This window comes from Protopterus annectens, chromosome 4.part0 (genome assembly GCF_019279795.1).
Source record: "Protopterus annectens isolate FY-2018-M chromosome 4.part0, PAN1.0, whole genome shotgun sequence".
Lineage (NCBI taxonomy): Eukaryota > Metazoa > Chordata > Ceratodontiformes > Protopteridae > Protopterus > Protopterus annectens.
The window spans coordinates 1,240,237,046-1,240,253,896 of NC_056733.1; positions in this window are offsets into that span (position 1 = coordinate 1,240,237,046).

The following is a 16,851-nucleotide window of genomic DNA, read 5'->3' on the forward strand; positions in this document are numbered from 1 at the left end:
ATATAAAAGCATTTATGAAATGTAAAACAAATATGACAATTCCAATCTGGTCTGAGTAACTAGCATTCTGAGACACAAGTGACAGTGTATATCTATTAGGGTGAGGTGTAAACATCCAGAGAGTGAAAATTTGTGGCATAAAGCTCTTCAAGGCATGGGGACGAGGTAGGGGCAGGTGAGATGAGAGAAATGGCAGACTGGGTGTGGAATAAGAAGGAGTGAATTTTATACTAAGGGAGCAACACCTGAGTGGTTGTTAAGGTTGATGTCTCGCCCAAAATTTGAACTACATTATCAAGGAGGAAACATTGGTGTAATTTTGTGATGTGCCCAAGCATTTGGGAACAAACTCCAGAGAAGCAGACAGTAGGGTATGGAAGGGGGAGTAGTGGGTAGAGAGTTGAAATTGGGGGGGGGGTCAACCCAGTTAAGACAGGTATTCATATTCAATACACTTAAAAGGCAAATGTTGGACATAGATTGCATACAGGAGCTAAAGTTACTGAGAAGGGAGAGATAGGAAAAGATACAAAATGTTCAAATTATTAGTAAGTGTGTATGGATTATTTCCCTGGAGGATGAAAAAAGAACAGAAATCCTAGTCCAAGAAGGATGTTGAGAGAGGGACGAGAATGCTGTGGAGATGAGTAATAGGTGGATAGTACAGAGATACATTGTGGGGGAAAAGGTACTGAGATTTATTTTGGGACAAAAAATTATTAAATAGAGGACATAATGGGTTATATTGAGGCAACTGAAAAGGTGACACAGAGAATATAGTGTGACACAGGCAGAGGATTTCAAGACAGTGCTAGAAGTGAGCATATATTACATGGAAAGGTAGAGCTCAATGTGAAGTTTCAGAACAGTTTAAGAAGTCTATGAAATGGACAAGAATGTTAGATACGCAAAGAGAAAATATGGGGGATGGTGAATCACTTTATATTCAGCAGACAGGAAGGAAGTTAGCAAGTAGAATGTCTGGATGCTAGTGGATGATGATTGTTTATGTCAGATGTAGACTACTGGCATATATGAAAGAGGACTGTTGTCTCATTCCCTGGTGCAATGTTATGGGAAGGAGGTAGCAAGGAAAGGATTGAAGAACCGGAGTTGGAATTCAGGCAATTGGAGATGCAGATCAGGTGGAATGGTTGCAAAAGATAACTAGACATGTAGTTAATGGAGATAAATTAGAAAATAGAGAGAAAGCAGTAAAGGATTAGTATGGCTTTAAGGCACCCTGGAGGGCAGAAGTTATGGGACAAAGAGGGAATAAATAACAGATGGTGCAAGGTCTGAATAAAGGAAATAGAGATCGAGCCTTGAGAGGAGAAGAGAGACACGAAGATGAAGATGATGAGGATCAAACAAAGAAGAGGTGCTGAGTAGGTTGATCAGGACCTGGAACTGCAAGATGAATTAGAGAAGATGGGAAAAGGGCAATGTTAAGAAGAAGTGCAGCACATGGGAGGTGAAGATGGAAATAAGAGAGAAATAGATGTGACATTGCTAGTGTAGAAGCTTAAAGTTTTAAAGCAAGAAAAAACATGGCTGGCTGGAGAAGAGACAGAGTAAGGAAAGAGAGTTACCAGAAATAAAGACATGAGAGAGGAATGTATGAACTTACATGATAATTTGTACACACAATGAGAATTATGGAGGAATTTTGAGAAATGGGAAGAGACAAAACTAGAGGTGGAAAATATGAAGGAGATGAATAAAGATGTGCATGGTTAAGATGTGGTAGTGTTGATCAGACATATGAAAAAGGGAAAGGCAAGATGCATGCATGCTGTTCTAGTTTATTATAACTTTGAGTGGTTGCTGGTTGAGGAGTACTTAGCAAATTTATTTCATCAAATAGGTGAAGAAAAAGAAGTCATGGAATCAGTGTGGCTAGTGCAAATTATGTTGATGTTGTACAACGAAAAAGCAAGTCCCAGAAAATTATATACCAGTTTAATGCATTTATGGCTGGACTATATGCAGCTAGGCTAGATATGCTATTACAAATCCAGTTTGAGAGACAAAAGCTTTTTTTTTTTTTTTTTGAGAAAGGTAGGTCATTCAGAAATCATGGTGATTGTTGCTGATTTTTTTTTTTTGTTCTGGTACATAGCAAGTATGTAGTCATGCATGTGAGAAGGAGTGGATAAAAGAGGCAGGGAAGCAGGGGTGGTCCTTTTCAACATTCAAAAGGTAACTGAATCAGTGAGCTGGGACTTTATGAGGATGGCTCTGAAAACAATAATGTGAAAATAAAGGGTTTACACAGTGTTAAAACATTATATAACAAGACAAATGTTTAAATCAGAGTTAATGGAGGTTTGTCAGATATGATGAGGTTAGACAGAGGACCCTGACTATCACCTGGAAACATTGCTCTAGTCATGGACAATTTGGCCTTGAAAACAGATGTTATAGAAAGGTGGAGAACAAAAGTCTAAAGGATGTATGCATAGTATTACTGGTGGATGTGAGCCGATACTGCCTCAGGTGCTGCAGATATTTTACAAGTTCAGGGAGGAATCAGGCCTGAAGTATCATACCTGTACATTTTTAGTGGTAGGGGCAGGGTGTGGGGAGCAACATTCACTATAGCCGCTGAGGTGAAAAGGAGAGCTATTTAGGTGCAAAGGTGTATCCAGCAGGAAGGAATTATCGCATGCTATGGTATAATATGCTGAGACACATGCTGACTAAACTGACTGGTGTGTGGTTAGAGAAATACAAAAGTTATGTGATGGATTTGTATGGAGAAGAAGATGGTGGTTAGGGAAGTAAACTAAGATTAGTCAGATGATTTTAAGGAGGGTGGGACATGAGTAAATTTAAGAGGCATGTTGTGGTGGTGAATGCTGCTTAAAGATTCATAGGACTAGTAAATAATAAGGTCAGACAGAAAATTGGGGCAGATAATGATAGGAAAGGAAACGAACATTTTCAGAGCAACAGAGAAAGTAATTGATCCAGGATAGATAAAGGACCAAAAACGACTGGGATAAGACACATGCTGAATGAGAGAGAGAGAAGCAGGTATTTAGGGGTGTTCTAGGCAGGGGGATGAAAATGCACTGAGATTTATAGAACAGATGCAAGAATAGGAGGGGAGATGATAATATATGTCATTTTAATAGGTAAGGATGACTTATAGCCTCAGTACAGGTATTTGTCTAGGGTATATGAAAGGAATTAAGTTAGCTGTTGTAAAAGGGAAGAGGAAGCCTGGAGAGGAATAAAAGGAGGTATCGGTGGAAGGAGAAGTAATTTACGAATTATGGAAAAAGTTAGGATAGGGCATATATATAATGTTTTGGAAGAGGACGAGGAAGCTTTAGGTTTTAGTTAGCTTACAGAGAGGTAGATAAAGTATGACATGGGAGAGCCATGAAAAGTAGACGAAGCATGGGAGAAACTCAAGTTCTTATAACTATGAAGGCACATGAAGAGTGAGCATATGAAGTTTTTACACAGATTATAATATTCCAAAGATATTAGGACATGATGGCCATGGAGAAAGTGCAGAGTGTTGGAGATGCAGAGAGAAAGAAGTAAATCCGTATATGTTTTGGGGATGTAAAGTGATGCATAAAGACTGACAAACAATGAAAGACTTATGGAGTAAGTTGTATAACACAAAGGTAAAGGAGGGTGGATATTATGTTCATGTATGGCTAAAAAGGGAACTGCAAAAGAATGATAAGTGGGGGGATATAAATAGTGTCAAGGAAAAATGATAGGACAGTGGATGAGGCAAGTAGCGGCAAATGAAGGTAACAGATGGATGAAATGATTAAGGGAAAATGGTGTGGTTTAGGCATAGTAGCAGAAGACAGACTTGAGGAGGCATTGTGCCATAATATGGGGGTATAGGGTTAATGTTAGACAGGGAGGAATGGCAGGGATATAAAAGTTGCAGTGGTGGTGCTGCGGTAGCATTGTCGCCTCACAGTAAGATGTTGTCCTGTTTGATTCTCAGCTAAAGCGTCTACTGTGTGGAGACATGCGTGAATGGGCATACCTTCGTTGAAGGTTGTACATCAGGGCTGGCAACTCGGTATGTAAAAATCTACTGCCAATCATTAGCAGACTGGAGTTCCGCTTATGGATTAATATATGTGCGTGGTGTTTTACACTTAAACCAAAATGCAAAATGTCAGTTTTGTTTACTACATAATACTGATGTAAGCAAAGATCTGTAATGCATTTGTATGGATTAATAGATCTGTAATGCATTTGTATGGATTATTCAGCTTTATCTTAATTATTTATGAAATGTGTGATTTTTATTAAAAATGATATAGAGTGGGAAAAATTAGCCATATGGGGCAGTGCAGACAGTACCATAACTTCAGAAATCACATGAAGTTTATGGAGCTCTTATTGTAAATATACAGTTACAGACCTTCTAAAGATGACATGACCATGTGACCATGATAAGACAAAGACAGTCTCCTTCTCCTAGCATTACTGGCAAGACAGTACTGACCACTCCATCCCATCTTCACCAGCTGTGTGTCCTTCCCATTTTGTTTTAGAGAGCTCAAGAAATGCTTGATACTTAAGGTATGTGGACACATGAAAGGAGGAGGACATTTATTTACAAGCAAAATGAAATAAAGCTGAAGTAAAAGATTAATGAATGTCCCTTAGATTATGAGATCAGCAGTGCTTTGTTTTTAGGCTCTAGTCAGAGTTTATATTCATAGCTGAGATGAGGATCTGCAGCCTGCTGCAAAGAAAACAATGAAGTTAATAGTATTGTCTGATTTAACAGGCCAAAGATCATTAAAGCTAAAACCTTTTACTAAGTGCATGACAGAAAGTTATAATATAGTAGGCAGAAGCTGAGTGTTATTTAGCATCTTGTGTTTATGATGTATTATATGTGTAGTACTTCCTAACGTACATCTTCTAAACAATGACCCAGAGTTGTCCTCTGCTGGATGGATTTCAACTGCAATCCTAAGAAGTGTCATAGGTTCATAGGTTCATACGTTCATAGGATGGTACTAGGCTATCAACCCTAGAGCCTATACAAGCCTACCATAACAATTCCCTGGCTATTTTGTCATATTTTAAATTCACAAGTGCTGTGTTTTGCCTGAAGAAATATTGCAGTCTTGAGATTTATTTTTGATTAGCAAGCTCAGTACATGTGATTTTTAACACTATCCTTCAGGATATAAGATATAATGAAGAGTACATACGAGAGACTTGTCCTCCAGATGTATTGTACACCAGATAACACACGACAACATTATATTTGCAAACATGACACACAGAAAAGAAAATGGGAACGGAAGGTAATGTAGTTGATTTTAATGAATACTCAGAATGTTTATATTCAGTCACTTCACAGTACCTCATCATCCACAGCCTTCTTGAGCAATAAAAATTCCTACAATCACATGGGCTATAAATAACATCACTACCAATTTATTTCTGCACTGAGGCCATAAGGTCTCATACTACCAACTTTAAAATATGCACAACTCTCAATGTAAAACCATTCAAGACAATACAAATTTCTTTGTGCATTTAAGCATATATCTCAACCTTCAAAAGGAACAAATCTGGGCAAAGTCAAAACTAATGAGGGGACAAGGGCCTAAAAATCACAAATAAACTTTAAATATTACTCTTAAAACTTAGAAAGTTACTAGAATAATGGGAGTTGTGTTAACATGCGTTTTCTGAATGATAAGTCTGAAACTCAAATGTATGTCATTATTTAGTGACTTCATTCCTCAATGATTTGCCAGAAAAACTACACACTTTATGAGGAACAGGCCAAAAATATGAGGCAAAAATCTGGCCATTCTGCAAAACTCTGGATAGTTAAGAGGTATTCTTGAAATTTATCACAGCAAATATTTCCAATTAATTTCTACATTTTACTTATGTACTTATGAGCATAGTTGGATAGGGTTGGACTGGGCCACTAAAGTCCATTTTGGCAGAAATTAAACGAAGTACATGAAAGCATGCATACTTTAGTAAATGAGTGGGATATTAAAATACTGCATGCCGTGTTTATATATAATAAATTATATAGTAAAGTATGATAACTCCTTTATAAGCTTTAGTCAGTAAGAAATTAATAACTGACAGCATAAACAAAATAGGACAGTATATAAAACATCTCATGTAAGTTTGCCATTATATGTACATAGAACAGAACTAATGAAATTAAAGTAATGCTTTAGGTATGGTAACAGGGGTTTATCATTATCCTCTCTCTTGTGTCCACACCATGCCTTTATGGGTTACGGGGCTGGGTTGCTAACCCAAGGGCCAACCCTCCTTGGAGGGTGTATCACACTGTTGTACACATAGTCACACCTAGGACCAGTTTAGAGTGTCCAGTCTACTTACTGTATGTATTTGGAATGTGGGAGGAAACTAGCGCACCCAGAGGAAATGCAGACAAACACAGCGCGGATAGGCAGACTCTGCAAAGAAGGCACCCCAGCCGAGAATCAAACCGTCGAACCTTTTGCTATGGGTGAAAATGCTAACTGCTGCACCACTGCACCACCCCTTATCATTGCTGTTATTACCTAAATGCTTTATGAACCATATGTGAATGAAAGTCCAAGTCCGTCTTTGCTTATTAAGTAGAGAAAAATCATCATTGCTTAATAAATTAACTGTGATGTATTTTCTCAGAAACAAATATGGACTTAGCAGTTTGTCATTTCAAATAAAATCAGCATATAAGGCTTCATTTAAAATTAACAGTTTATGGGTTGCAAAGCACAGATGTTACATTTATAGGAGAAAACAACAAGTAATGAAGAGTCAATGAATGATTTTGGTATGGTAAAATAACAAATAAATAACATGCTTATCTTAAAGAGTTGTGACACACTTGCAGATTTAGGCCAGTATTCATAGTCACTTGTGCAAATGTGATATGGGCATTCCTGGTGCTTACGAATGAGAATAACAAAGGCAAGATTCATAGAGGTCATTTACATTAATGCAAAAGGCCTTAAAATAATGAGATGTAAATGAGAAATCTTGTAAGCACATTATGCTAATGAGGCAGTTTTACAATCCATAGTCAGACATCCTTATGGTTCAAATGTCCATTGTTAAATGTGGTGCTTCACCTCTGATATTGGTGTTACAATCCTCAAAGCTGTGTGTCGGAGTATGCAGAAACAGTTCCCTGACACACAAATGAATTATTTCTCCCAGGAACCCTTCATTAGTTTATATTAAGTATGCACAAGTATTGGAATGACAAAATAAATTATTTTCTCCAGCGATCATTTCAGTAGTCTGAGCATGTATGCACAAGCACTTTTTAGACACACAAATTATTTCCCTCAGTGACTCCTTCCATAAAATTTTTTGATATGCTCAAGCACTAAAATGAAACATTCACCCAATCAATCCCTTGAGTAACATGCTCTAGTAGTACAAACACCATAATAAAACATTTACCCAAGTAACCCCTTCAGTAGCATGCCTTAGTATGCACAAGCACTAAAATGAAACATTCACCCAAGTAACCCCTAGAGTAATATGTCAAGGTATGTACAGGCACTAAAATGAAACATTTTCCAAGTGACCCCTTCAGTAAAATAACCAGGTATGTACAAACACTAAAATGAAACATTAATCCAAGCAACCCTTTCAGGAATATGTCTAAGTCTGCACAAGCACTAAAATGAAATATTTTTCCAAGTGACCCCTTCAGTAAAATGGCCAGGAATGCACAAGCACTAAAATTAAACATTCACCCAGGTGACCCTCTTCATTAAAATGTCCAGGTATGCACAAGCACTGAAATGAAACATTTTCCCAAGCAGCCCCTTCATTAAAATGTCCAGGTATGCACAAGCCCTGCAATGAAACATTTCCCCAAATGAGTCCTTCAGTAATATGTCCAAGGATGCACAAGCACTGAAATGAAACATTTCCCCAAATGAGTCCTTCAGTAAAATGTCCAAGTATGCACAAGCCCTGCAATGAAACATTTCCCCAGATGAGTCCTTCAGTAATATGTCCAAGGATGCACAAGCCCTGCAATGAAACATTTCCCCAAATGAGTCCTTCACTAATATGTCCAAGTATGCACAAGCCCTGCAATGAAACATTTCCCCAAATGAGTCCTTCAGTAATATGTCCAAGTATGCACAAGCCCTGCAATGAAACATTTCCCCAAATGAGTCCTTCAGTAATATGTCCAAGGATGCACAAGCACTGAAATGAAACATTTCCCCAAATGAGTCCTTCAGTAAAATGTCCAAGTATGCACAAGCACTGCAATGAAACATTTCCCCAGATGAGTCCTTCAGTAATATGTCCAAGGATGCACAAGCCCTGCAATGAAACATTTCCCCAAATGAGTCCTTCACTAATATGTCCAAGTATGCACAAGCCCTGCAATGAAACATTTCCCCAAATGAGTCCTTCAGTAATATGTCCAAGTATGCACAAGCCCTGCAATGAAACATTTCCCCAATGAGTCCTTCAGTAATATGTCCAAGTATGCACAAGCCCTGCAATGAAACATTTCCCCAAATGAGTCCTTCAGTAATATGTCCAAGTATGCACAAGCCCTGCAATGAAACATTTCCCCAAATGAGTCCTTCAGTAATATGTCCAAGTATGCACAAGCCCTGCAATGAAACATTTCCCCAAATGAGTCCTTCAGTAAAATGTCCAAGTATGCACAAGCCCTGCAATGAAATATTTCCCCAAATGAGTCCTTCAGTAATATGTCCAAGTATGCACAAGCCCTGCAATGAAACATTTCCCCAGATGAGTCCTTCAGTAATATGTCCAAGGATGCACAAGCCCTGCAATGAAACATTTCCCCAAATGAGTCCTTCAGTAATATGTCCAGGTATGCAGAGGCATTAAAATGAAACATTTACCCAAGCAACCCCTTCTGTAAAATGTCCAGGTATGCAGAAGCATTAAAATGAAACATTTCCCCAAGCAACCCCTTCTGTAAAATGTTCAGGTATGCACAAGCACTGAAATGAAACATTTCCCCAAATGATCCCCTTCAGTAAAATGTCCAGGTATGCAGAAGCATTAAAATGAAACATTTACCCAGGCAACCTCTTCAGTAAACATTTCCAGATATACAGAAGCACCAACTAAGCTCCTCTCACATCTCTGTATTCTCACTGAAAACTCCTGCTTTCTAGCATATATTTAGGGCTATTTACACACTTTCTATGCAAATGAGTTTAATTGAGAGTTACATTTATGAATCAAACTCATACAGCATAGTAACTGCCCCCTATCACGTATATGTTAATCATGTTAAGCATTTGTGAGAGGGGGCCTGTTTATAAAAATTTTCTGCAGTCATCCTGCAAATCGAGGATTTGCATAACCTTGTAGCGCCATTCTTTGATGATCACTGGTACAAAAATGTGAAGCCCTAGATTATGAATACCGCCCTTAGTATTTTATCTGACATTCTCTAGGGAAAAAAAACAGTAATTCTGTATTCATGTAGCAAGTCTCTAATTAATGATAATCAACCTATTGTAGCAATTTTAAGAGATATGTTTCGGGATAAAAATATTTTTGCTACTTAATTTCATTCTGCAGTTAATAACACTGAAATAATGATCAGTTATTATAGGTTCATATGTTCATAGGTAGGTACTAGGCTATTGACCCTAGGGCCTATATAAGCCTAGCGAAAAAGGACCCTGGCTTTCGCCAACAAATTATTTTTGTAGTCATTTTGTTCTGTGCAGTTTATTATTCATCTACATTGTGAATTAGCCCAGCAGTTTGTGGGTTTGAAATTTTCATTTCTTTATTTTCTAAACCTAATAAAATGAATCTGAGTGAACTGCATAGAAGTAATTCTGAAGGGAGAAGGGAGGAGCTAAGACAGAGTGGAGTGCATATGAAGGCCATATATCCATGTTATTATCATCAAATAATGCTGTAATATTAGGTAGTGAAATATTACATCTGAGCTTATTGGTTAGAAGGTTATGGTTTTACTGTCTCAAATATCCAAACCATATCAATAAAGAAACCTCATTTAAATTGCTGTATATGTAGTCTGCAGCAGAGTAAAAGGCACATGTAGGTAGAATAAATTACAGAAGCCACAGTACAGTATTTTTTTTCAAATTTTTTGATGAGAGGGCATACATTCCAGATCATCTTTTAGTCTTTAGGTCAGTATGAGAGCTGTATTTTAGGAGTAGAATGATAGTGTAGTATTTGACTGTAGTTGGGAGTAAACCAGAGGTTAGGGAAAGATTAAATATACATGTGAGAGATTAGTAAAGCTGACAGGAAATTAGAAATAAATCAAGGATGGTAGACTGTCAAAAGTAATAATGTTTCCACTATGTTTCTGCTACAACACAGAAAATAGTACATATGAGTATTTATTTATTTATTTATTTATTTATTGACATTTGCTGACCTGGAAAGTCCACTGGATCAAAGACCCATTTTCATAGGTTCATAGGTTCATAGGTTGGTACTAGGCTATCAGCCCTAGGGCCTATACAAGCCTAGCCATAACAATTCCCTGGCTATTTCTTCCTACATTATTTACTTTCCTGGACCCCTGTCTAGCAGGGTGACTGACGTGATCCCTGGGGTGAATTTCCTTTCTCCCATCCAATCGTCAAGGTTCCTCTGCTTTACATGTATGGGCAATCTATTCCAGAGTCTGGGGAGTCTCTGGGTCAGGAACCTATCCCTCCAGCATGTTTTGTTTATTGTGATGACAAGGTTTAGATCCCTGGAGCGTGTAGCTCTGAGGGATTGGGATTTCTTTAAGTGTAGCATATCCAACAGCTCTGGGTTTGACATGGCCTTGTATGTTAAGCAGAGATCGCCTCTGAGTAAATGATATGCGACAGAGTATAGCTGGAGTTTTTTAAGGCGGTCAGCGTAGGGCATCTGCTTTAGGCCTGTGATTCTTTTAGTGAGGTATTTCTAAGGCCTTTCCAGTTGTTGCAGATGTCTTGAGAGGTACATACCAAATGGGGCATTGTATTCTATAATGGGTCTAATGAGGGATGAGTAGAGTGGGACAATGACCTCCTTTTTTCTGGATGAAAAGCCCTCCGTGATGAGGTGTGCCACATAGAAGGATTTCTTGACTGTTGTGGCGATGTGGTTATCGAAGGTGAGACCACTGTCCACCTGTGTCCCTAAGTCTCTTATCACACTTTCTGTGTTTAGTGTACTGCCACCTATATGGTAATTCATGGATACATGTTTTTTCCCAAAGGGGATAACAATACATTTCTTGGCATTGAGCTTGAGCCCATGGCTCTGGCACCAAGCATCTCTTTCTGTAAGGCCCTTTTGTAGAGTATCCACATCATTTGGGGATTCAATAATGGCTCCCAGTTTGTAGTCATCTGCAAACTTTGTTAGCCAGAGTCCCTTAGTGTTGACCTGTACTTCAGAGAAGTAGATGCCAAACAAGAGCGGCCCCAGGACTGAATCCTGAGGTACTCCACTTGTCACTTGTCTGGAGCTGGATTTGGAGTCGGATACTTTTACAGTGTGGGTTCTATCAGTAAGCCATTTAGCAACCCATTGGGTGACATAGGGATTAATGCCCAACTTAGTAAGTTTATCTATGATTCCAGAGTGGGGGATGGTGTCAAAGGCCTTGGCAAGGCCTAGAAAGGCTGTGTGGTCCACCTTACCCTTGTCCATGGCTCTGGAGACTGATTCAAAGAAGTCAATCAGGTTCAGGAGACAAGATCGGCCCTTCACAAACCCAAAATGGGTGGGGTCCAGTGTTTGAAGGTTGCCAATGTCTTTGTTTATAAGTTCCATGATAATACGCTCCATGGCCTTGCAGATAAGGCTTGTCAGACTGATGGGACGGTAGTTTCCGGGATCCAAGGTGGATCCCCCCTTGTGGATTGGGATAACTGTAGCTCTGCGCCACTCAGTGGGCATGAAACCTGAGGTGAGGCTATGATTAATATGACACTTAGGTGAGGTGCCAGTTCATATTGTAGTTCATGTAGTATACAGCCCGGGATGTCATCTGGTCCCATGGATGCTGTATTCTTGGCTTTAGAGAGTGAGTTTTGTACCTGTGTGGCCGTTATTACTGGAATTTGGCAATCTTCCGGTATTGAGATGGGCCATTTAGGGGGTGAGAGGGGGGTGAAGTTGGCACTGAATCGATCTGCCAGGATATTGGCAATATCCTTTGGATCAGTATATTTAATGCCATTCTGTTTTAGCTCAGAGCAGATCTGAGCATTGCCATTTAGATTCTTGACATAGTTATAGAATGCTTTGTGGTTGTCTTTGGAATCTTTGGCAATTTTATTTTCGTAACTAGCTTTGGAGGATTTTATGAGGCATCTCAGTTTCTTACTGAGGCTAGTAAGGGAGTTTTTTGCATCCTGGGATTTTCCTCTTTTCTGCAAAAGTTTCTTCCTTTTGTTGTAAAGTTTGTTTATGGCAGGGGACCACCAGATTGGCTTCCTTTTTTTGGATGAGAGCATTTTGGTTCTATTTGGGATGGCACGATTCATGCATGAGTGGATGTGCTCGTACAGTGCCTTAGTGTAGGATTCAGCAGTTGAATTTTCAGGTTCCCGTCTGCATGGGTGTCATGAAATTTGTCACTTCTGACTTGAGTAGCATGAAGTTGGCTTTGGAGAAGCTTTTTATGGTGGTTTCTTTATTGGGGGGTGGGGGTGGGATGTGGATGTTAAGGGTGATTAGCTTATGGTCAGACCTGACTAACGAGGGGGTGACCATAGGTATGGAGCATTGATTTCCCATGTTGGTAATGACCAGGTCTAGGATATTGGAGCCCCTGGTGAGACTATGGATTAGTTGATCCAGGGCGTTGGAATTTATGAATTCCAAGAACCGTTGTGCAAAGGTGTTGGGACATGAGTAGTTTTCCCAGTTAATGGCAGAGTAGTTAAAATCACCCAGTATTAGGGTGTTTGGTTCTATCTTAATATTTTCCAGTATGTTTAGAAAGGTGTAGTGAGAATCTTGGGGTATGGTGGGGGATCTGTAGCAAGCTACAGTTTGGATTGCAGTCTTACCTAGTGTTAGTTGCACTTGGAGAATTTCAGACACATTGTGTTGGCCAACTAGCCTGGTGGTGTGAATATCCTTGATGAATATTGACACTCCTCCACCTTTAGTGTTTTGGTCCTGGTTTGGTGGCTGAAAAGTGTGGTAAGAGTTGTAGCCTGGTATTGCAGCAGTGCACTCTGGAGCCTGAACCAGGTCTCAGTTACTGCACAGATATCGATGTTCTCCATTTTTAGGAGTGCCTTGAGAGAGTGCATTTTGAGGTTTAGACTTCAGTGGAAGCCCAAGGAGAAAAGCCCCAAAACATAATATATTATATAAACACAGAAAATAGTACATATGAGTATATATTCATTTTTTTATTTATTTATTGACATTTGCTGACCTGGAAAGTCCACTGGATCAAAGACCCATTTTTAGTGGAAGCCCAGGGAGAAAAGCCCCAAAACATAATATATAATGTTATGTTGCAACATGGAAGAGGAGGACATCTATGGCTATGGTGAGATTTTACACAAGTATTCTGTGTCCTTCTATTCCCCTGTTGCAGTATTTAAAACCTTTGGGTGAGTGCCAAAGCTCAAAGAGAAGAAGAGGAGGGTGGTATGGAACTGTTTTCCAAGAATCCATGCAGGATTGTCATAGCAGACCTGCTCTAGGTATACAAATATGGTGCAGTTTGTAGTGTTTGGTAAAGGTATGGACAGATGTCCAGGTAGCCGCTACTAGAATGGAAGCAGTGTCCAGCCCTTTGAAGAAGGCTCCAGATAAGGCCATGGCTTGAGTGGAGTGGACTTTCATTTTTGAGTTTAGATGTTTGCCATAAGAGGAGTAACAAAAGGAGATGGCCCTGGAAATCCAGGCAGAAATAGTCTGTTCTGCCTGCTTTCCCAAGAGCTTTGGGGTGAAAGGAGACAAACAATTGTTCTGATCTTCTAAGGGACTTGGTCTTGTCAAGGTAGAACCTTAGTTGTCTGTGAACATCAAGGGAATGCAAGGCTCTCTCACTGTCATTCTGGGGATGTGTGAAATCATTGGTTCAGCGACAGCTCTTTTACCACCTTAGGCTTGAAGGATGGGTTGGTCCTTAGGGTCACTCTATCCTTGTGAAAGATTAGAAAAGATGGGTTGGCCATGAGGGCCTGGAGCTCTGAAACTCTCCTGGATGATGATAGACAGAGCCATGTGTCAATCCTGCCGCCTTTATCTCATTGGGTAGATGTGACCTTGAGAGGAGAATACTGGTCGATCTGTGCTACCTGAACTCTTGCATTGTGTTTCTGTCAGAAATGCACTATTTCTGTATAGTACAGGTGCAGAAGTAGAGGATGGTGAAGTGTATGTGGGATGGGAATGGAAAGGCCGAGTGCATGGACAGGAATGTAGAAGTCTAGGTCCAGCGCAAGCACATGCAAAGCACTGTACTTGGTCACAACCCTGGAGTGATACATCACCTTAGGGAAGTGGAAGTAATGGCAGCAGTGCAGGAAAAGGGTGTAAGGATGTTGATGAAATCCAGATCAGACCAGTGTGAGTTACTACAATGGGAGGGATATACCCCCGAAGTACAAAGGTGAGGTTTCCAATACACAGGCCTTAGACATCTTTAAATATTGTGAGGTTATGGAAGTCTGAGATGAAGTGATGCATTTAAGTGTACTGGACACGTACTCCTTTTTTTTGTGGCAGAAAATCCTCACTCCAGACTTTGTGATTAAAGTTAACTGGTGTAATGCTTACAAATCTCACACATGATTACATTACATTCTGAAAGGAGAATTAAATACCATAGTAACAGAAGTCACAACACTAACACTAGTGTTAACACTCTTCAAGAGAAACCTTGATGAGCGGATGAGTAACAGAAAATACACCCCTGGGATCACTTCATTGGCTCTGCTTGACAGAGGATCAGTTAATTAATCAATGGGGTGGCAACAGCCGACACACTCTAGCTAGGCTTATAAATGCCCTCGGGCAGATAGCCTAGTACCTGCCTATGAACCTATGAACCTATAACAAGTAAGAAAAAAAATGAACTCACAGGTAGACATTGAACTATTAAATACAATAGACAGAAATATTACTTAGAATATTGACACACATCAATTTCAAGTTAATACATAGAATATAGACACATATCAGTTCCAAAGTTAAGCAACAAATGGTGCAAGGTCAAAAATACAATGCAAATAAACTCTGCCTGTGTCATATTTGATTTACAAGAGGATAGGGATCAGGTTAGACAGTTTGGTGCAGGAGTTAGTACAGTGGTGAAAATGGACTGTGGCTAAGACATGGTAAATTGGAAATGTGGGACTAGAAAAGGACAGAAATTGATGGAAGTTCAATCTAAGTTGTTTGAACAGTAATGAAAGGGGAAAGAGAAATGTAATGGTAGAAGTTAGGACTGGAGGAAATTATATAATTAAGGGGGGTTTGGGTGATTTCAGCAGGTACGGATACAATTATTAAGATTATAAGACTTTAGTTTAGTTTTAAATGTATTTAGGGAGTCTAGTTGAGTGATAAGAGGGGGTAGGTTGTTCCAGAGTTTAGCAATCTTATAAGAATACAGGCTCTACCCGTCTCTCTTGCTGGGTTTGGACATACATAGAAGTTGCTTATGTGAAGATCATAGGTTATGTGCTGGCACATAGCTTTTTAGGATAGACTGGAGTGATGGGCAGTTGAAAGGTTTGTAAATGAGTTTATGGGCAAGGGTGAGCTGTGTGCACTGTAAATGGTGAGGAGAATTTAAGCCAGTTTAGTTCCGAGGTGGCTTGACAATTATGTGATTGGTTCAACATACCTGAGGTGAATTTTGATATTTTGTAGTAATACGATTTGAGTTTCTTTATCAGTAATGTGTGAAGATTTGTGAAAATGGCACTACCATAGAGGAAGGATGGAATTAACAGAGTGCTTGCGATCTTTATTTTTGTAGGTTTAACTAGGTATATATATATTTGTGATGGTAGAGTCTACCTAGTTTGAAGTAGGTTTTTTTATAGCATTCAGAATATGTGATTTGAAAGTGAGTTTGTCATCAACAGTAATTCCTAGTAGTTTTGCTGTTTTGACCTGTTATATTACTGTAACACACCACGCGTCGTAGAGTAATACAACCAAGTAACAAACCCTGAGGTAGAATCCAGAAGAACCACTGCTCAAACACGAGGAATTAACAGCAAGAAATATTAATGTTAAAAAACGGAGCTTGTGGTTATCTGTTTTGTGGAGCTCCGTTTTTTAACATTAAAATTTCTTGCTGTTAATTCCTCCTGTTCGAGCAGTGGTTCTTCTGGATTCTACCTGTTATATTACTGTGTTGTTTTGAGAGAGAATTTTGAAGTCTTGAGCTTTTGATGAAAATAATAAGAGTTTTGATTTTTTGAGGGTCATTAATAGTTGGGAATCAGTTAATCAAGTTTCAATGGATGTGAAAGTGGTTTGTGTGATCCTTTGTAGGTTAGATAGGTTATTGGAGGTGGAGATTATGGTGGAGTCGTCGGCGTACTGGACAGGGGTGCCTTGTAGGCATGCTTTATGGAGATCATTTATGAATATATTAAAGAGAGGTGGTCCAAGAATTGAGTCATGGGGAAAGTACAGTTTTGTACCTACCATAAATGTAGATGTCCGATAGGAATGCATCTGCAGTCCTTACAAATGGGTTGTCCTGTCATCAGGCAGCCCTTCGGTCGGCCGGATTCCAAAGTCTGGGTCTAGCCTCGGCTGGTGTCGCACTTCACCCGACGTCATAGCTGCAGTTATTCGGGTATAAAGGCATCAGCCGACGCCATC